The 5,914-nt window shown below is 40.9% G+C and overlaps 1 non-coding gene across 1 annotated transcript; it reads left to right on the top strand.

Annotated features, from left to right (window-relative positions):
- The first annotated feature begins 14 nt into the window (after positions 1–14).
- Positions 15–87, top strand: TRNAF-GAA. The gene has a single exon. It is a non-coding gene; the product is annotated as a tRNA-Phe (tRNA).
- Positions 88–5,914: the final 5,827 nt, after the last annotated feature.

The raw sequence follows: 5,914 nt of genomic DNA, 5'->3' as shown, positions 1-5,914 counted from the left end.
GGCGACTCCAGGTAGCCGAAATAGCTCAGTTGGGAGAGCGTTAGACTGAAGATCTAAAGGTCCCTGGTTCGATCCCGGGTTTCGGCAGCCTCAGTTATATCCAACGGAGGATTTTTTTTTTTAAGGTATATATGTATTTGTATATATCTACACTTTTTTTCCCCACTGATTTTAGCAAATCACCACAAATTGCGTACCAACGTATTTTTATCATCCTCTCTTTCATTTACATATTTCCGTGGTCTTCCATGTAGTGTTAACGTTTTGTAGGTTTTATTTTGAAAGTAAAAAACAGAACTGGAATTCAGAAAAGGAGCCTTAGTGGTGCAATGGTTAAGCGTTAGGCTAATACCCTAAAGGTCAAAGGTTCAACCCATCCAGCTGTTGCACGGGAAAGATCTGACGATCTCCTCTCGCAAATAATAAAGCCTAGAAAACAGCTATTCTACTCTGGGAAGTTTAGAATAAGGAATTCCAATATGCTATATACTGTTTTCCTAATAAGAAAACCCTGGTGGTGCAGTAATTAAAGTGCTTGGCTGCTAATCAAGAGGTCAGTAGCTAGAACCCACTAAACGCCATGGGGCATCCCTGTGAATCAGAATCAAGTCGAAGGCACCCAGTGTTGGTTGCACTTATGAATCATTTCTGCTCTGATGTTCTGTGTGTATGTATTGAGGGGCTGAGGAGGAAGGGATGTTTCTAATCACAAGAAATGTTTAAAAGCCCTGAGAAAAAGAATTACTATATAAATCTACAGAATACCAATTGAAATGTTTCAACAAACAAATGCAATGCTGGTAGCACTTACAGCTCTACGGCAGGAAATTTGGAAGACTGGAGCAAATCCATCTTTGTGCCCATTCCAAGGAAAGGTGATCCAACAGAATGCCGAAATTATCTAACAATATCGTTAATATCACACACTAGTAAATTTTGCTGAAGATAATTCAAAAGCAGTTGCAGCAGTACTTTGATAGGGAACTGCCAGAAATTCAAGCTGGATTCAGGAAGAAGGTGTGGAACAAAGGATATCATTCATTGCTGATGTCAGATGGATGTTGACTGAAAACAGAGAATACCAGAAAGATGTATCTGGTTTTAATGACTATGCAAAAGCATCTGACTGTGTGGATCATAACAAATTATGTATAACATTGTGAAATCCAGAACACTTAATTGTGCTCATGAGAACTTGAACATAGATCAAGAGGCAATCATTCAAACAGAATAAGGGGATACTGTATGGTTTAAAAGGAGGTCTGATAGCATAGTGCCTAAGGCACTTGACTGCTAACCAGAAGGCTGCCGGTTCAAACCCACCCACTCCTTGGAAGGAAGGTTGGTCAACCTATTTCCAGGAGTGATACTGAGGAGGGGTCACTATGAATCGGGTCCGACTTGAGGGCAAATAACAACAACAACAGCATGGTTTAAAATTCGGAAAGAATCTCACCACATCTTTGTGGTAAAAAACATGAAACTGTTCACTACAGACTAGGAAGTAAGCACAAGTAAGGCTGTTCTTATTTTGCTTACTGAGCAATCTGTCATTGGTCATGTTATATGCAAGGAAACTTCCGCAGTCAGAAAATCTGGATTTGTATCCTGACTAAACACTATTTTTAAACTGATGGAATGAGGAAAATTGTTGAGTATCATTGAACTACTAAACAATTTTAAGAACATCTTGAATTTTCTATCTGATAAGGCATCCCTGCAGCCTTGCACCCTGCCTGAAATTTCCAAACCTCAAATTATTTCTGTTCAAGGGAAAAACAAAAATAAACATCTCTATAGGAAAATTCCTGCTGAACATTTAGAGGGGATTTTGAATTCTGAAAAATGAAAGTAAACGGCAGGGATGTCATTAAGATTCACATGTAAATATCCCTTATTTTCCCTCTGACACCAGCCTGTGTTTTGACATTCTTTGTTAGGAATAACAGGTAATTTGCTTTTCTTTTTCATTTTGCCTTTTTTTCTTCAAGTAAGTGTTCTGGTTTCATGATGTCTGTTTGCCATTGGAGACTCCTGAACACTGTCAGGAGAAATTTACCTACGGTATTTCAATATCAGAACTACATCAAGTTGCAAAAGGAAAATTGGTACAAAGTAAGAGACAAAATCAGGATAGGGACTTTGACTATACAGAAACTAGGAACCAGACACTTTGTCCATAGGTCACTCAGGCCAACTCAACTCAGATGCTTGCACTTTACGTCTTTAAGAAATACTGGCTTGGACAAATGGTATAATTGAATGTTTTATTACCTAGTTGAACAAGGAATCCTTATATCTACTGAGGTGGGAGACATAGAATAATGACAAAAATGCAATTAGTCTCCATTCAATACCTAGAAAGTGAAGCCAATGATTACTATGTTGGGGAAAATCAAGCTCAATTGGTACAACATAATACACAAAACCATTGTTCTACATCCTACTTTGGAGAGTATCAGCTGGGGTCTTCAAAGCTTGTGAGCAGCCATCTGAGATGCAGCTATTGGTCTCTCCTCATCCAGAGCAGAGCAGAATGAAGAAAATAAAAGGCATATGGAAACAATTAGTCCAAGGGACCAATGGACCATGGGATCAACATCCCACACAACCCTAAGACCATTGGTACCTGGCTACCAATGCCAAGCACTTGAAAGTGGATAAAAATTGGAGATCCTGCATAGAATGGGACAAAAATGTGAAACAAAATTAAAAAAACAAGAAAGACCTGGATTACTGGTTGGATAGAAACTAGTGAAACTCTGAGTCACCCTTTGGGCCTGGAACTGGACTCACTCCCGTGGCTCATCTCTCAACCAAACAATAGACAGGCCTACCAGGGAGACAGGAGCTCTGGTAACCAGACTGCTAACCAGAAGGCTGGCGGTTCAAACCCACCAGCCACTACTCGGAAGGAAGTTTGGGCAATCCTACTTCTGTAGTGATACTGCCTCGAAAACCCAAGGAGGGGTCACTATGAGTGACAGCACATAGCAACAATAACCAGGGAGACCTACTCCTTAGGAAGGTCAAGCGTAGGAGATCAGAAGGGCGGCATTTGTATAGGGAGAAAGTTAAGCGTTAAGGAGGCAGGAATGCATAGGTAAGAAGGACACAGGGAAGAGGTAATCACAGGGAGGAGGCGGGGCGGGGGGGGAGAGCTGTTACACTATGGGGATTGCAATCAGTGTCTTGGGAAAAAAAGGTATGTGCAATATTGAATGTAAAATTAATCTGCTTCGTAAAATTGCACCCAAATCACAGTAAAGGGGGGAAAAAAGGATGTCATAAAGATTGAAGGGAATCATGTATATGACCACATCCTTCCAAGTCCATGCAACTTGCATTTTGGTAGGCCAGACTCCATACTCTGTGCCTCTGGGATTCTCCTAGAACAACACCTAATCAGATATCATCTTTACTAGCCAGTGCAGTCCAAAAGAAATATAACGTAAGCCATAAAGGAGGGACATGTGTGCAATTTAAAATTTTCCAATAGTCACCTTCAACAAGTAAAAATAAACATGTGAATTTAATTTTAACAGTATACTTTATTAACTTGCTATGTTCAAAATATTATCAAGCAATCTATTTCAAAACTGTTTTGAACAAATAATCAATTGTAAAATGATGACTTCTGGTTTCTAGTGTGGCATGTCAAGAGCTCAGAAGTCTTATCTCCCCTCTTCACAAGGGGAGAAAAAACTGCAAGACTACAAATTAGCAGTTCTTTGTACATACATCAGAGAAATGAGATCACAGGACAAAGCAGCACCCTGAAAATCTGAGAGACAAGCAGTCTGATGCAGAGAATCACTGCTTACTAGGAGCAGAAACAGTCACTGCAGCTGGATCCAGCTTTGGTTAGAAATAGTCATTTATTGCTGGAGACTGAGTGTGGACTGGCTTAAGAGGGAAAAACTCCTGGAGGACCAGCATTAGGAGGTCTATCATACTTTTGTGAGTTTTACCATGAGACACAGCACCAGATTCTCATTGTGACCTTCAGAGAAAAATCCCCTAGTTCTTCCAGGAAAGGAAGCGGGGAAAGAAACCTATTTGAAACAGTGCTTTGTTGTCAACAATGGCCTGCCCTCAAGGAAACTATTTCATCAGAGCCTAACCAACAGGGATTTTACCAGACCCTAACTCCTGCACTCTCTAACAGCCAGATTGAATTATATGATTATAAACTACCTCCCCTCTCCCAACAACTTACCATTGCATTCTGGCTAGTGGCTCATACATTGGCTTATACATGACATGTATAAGTCAAATATTTGCAGTTTTTTATCATTGAGTATACATGGCATGACGAACCTCATAGGAACTCTGTAATAAATGAATGATCTCACAGCCTCAGTATGGATAGATATTTCCATTAGTGTCATTGGTAGATGTTCTGGTTACCTAGTGCTGCTCTGACAAGAATATACCACAAATAGGATGGCTTGAATAAACAGTTTTTATTCTCTTACAGTTCAGGAGGCTAGAAGTCCAAGTTCAAAGTGCCAGGGTCTAGGGGCTGGGTGAAAGCGCCTCAACCTTGAGATTCAGCTCTGCCACCTGTTCCCGACCCACTGAAGAGAGGTATCTCTTCACTCAGGCAGCTGCTGGCTGCTAAGGCTAACAAGCCCAGAGTTGACAAATAAAATGGCACAGTCCCGATGTTATCAAAACATAGCAGGCCATTCATTCAAGTCCACTGAAAATCCCAAGGTCAGCAGAGCATGGCAGGCTGCTGAATAACGACATGGTTACATGCAGGGTTCAAGCATGCCATGAGCTGGAGACCATTCCAAACCTATTTCTTATATATGGGAAGTAGACCACATATCCAAAGCAGCTACTCAGCTGCTCCAACAGATTCCACCATGGAGTTAATTACCAGTTTCACCATAGGGAATAAATACATGCAGCTGCCCACCCACTCAACCAGGCCCAGCCAAGTTGACACACAAACATAACCACCACAGGAGACAGCCTAAATATTGCTACAGATATTTTTAATTAGGAGCTCTTGTGGTGTAGTGCCTAAGGCATTTGACTGCTAACCAGAAGGCTGGCGGTTCAAACCCACCAGCCACTCCTCAGAAGGAAGATTGGGCAATCTACTCAAACCCACCAGCCACTCCTCAGAAGGAAGATTGGGCAATCTACTTCCGTAGTGACACCACCTAGGAAACCCAAGGAAGGGTCACTATGACTCGGATTAAATTTTTAAATTTCCATTTTGTTTATGAGGCATATTAGAGGGGGAAAAAAAAAATCATACCTTCTTATCATGAATTCTCAAGAATCCAATAGGCATCTTGGTTTCTCAAGGCACAGTACAACACAATATATCACTACAGAAACCACCAGTGTTTCTGTGAACTCTCCTAATATTGATTTTACAGCATCAAACAGCTAAGATACTCACCCAGCGTTTACACACACAAAGAGACAAACATACACCCACATCTGTGCTGTGTATAACACTCTTGTATTCTCTCTAGGTTTCACCATCATGAATTCTTTCTTGTTCTTTTTGTACAAATCCCATTAGCCAACTGAAATTACAGGACAGACGAATCACGTTCTGCCAATTTCAAAAAGGTCTTACTGTGATTTTTATGAATATTAGCAAAGGTTTATATATGTGCAAACCAGCATAAAGAGGGAGCTAACCTCACTGCCATTGAGACCACTAGCTTTTTTGGTTAGCAGCCAAATGCCTTAACCACCACACCACCAGAGCTCCTATTCTTAGTATTTTTATGTTTCAAAGAACACAGGCATAACCATGATATATACCAGGGTTCAAGAAGAGTCTGGAAGGGAGTTCCAGCAAGATGGCGGACTAGGCAGAAGGACTGCACAGACCCTCTTCAACAAAGACAAGGGAAACCAATTGACACAGACACAGAAGATA

The sequence above is a fragment of the Orycteropus afer genome, unplaced genomic scaffold (assembly GCF_000298275.1).
Source record: "Orycteropus afer afer isolate SDZICR_OR568_19922 unplaced genomic scaffold, OryAfe1.0 scaffold04871, whole genome shotgun sequence".
NCBI lineage: Eukaryota > Metazoa > Chordata > Mammalia > Tubulidentata > Orycteropodidae > Orycteropus > Orycteropus afer.
Note: the sequence above shows the minus strand (reverse complement) of the source record. Positions and strands in the feature narration are given on the sequence as shown.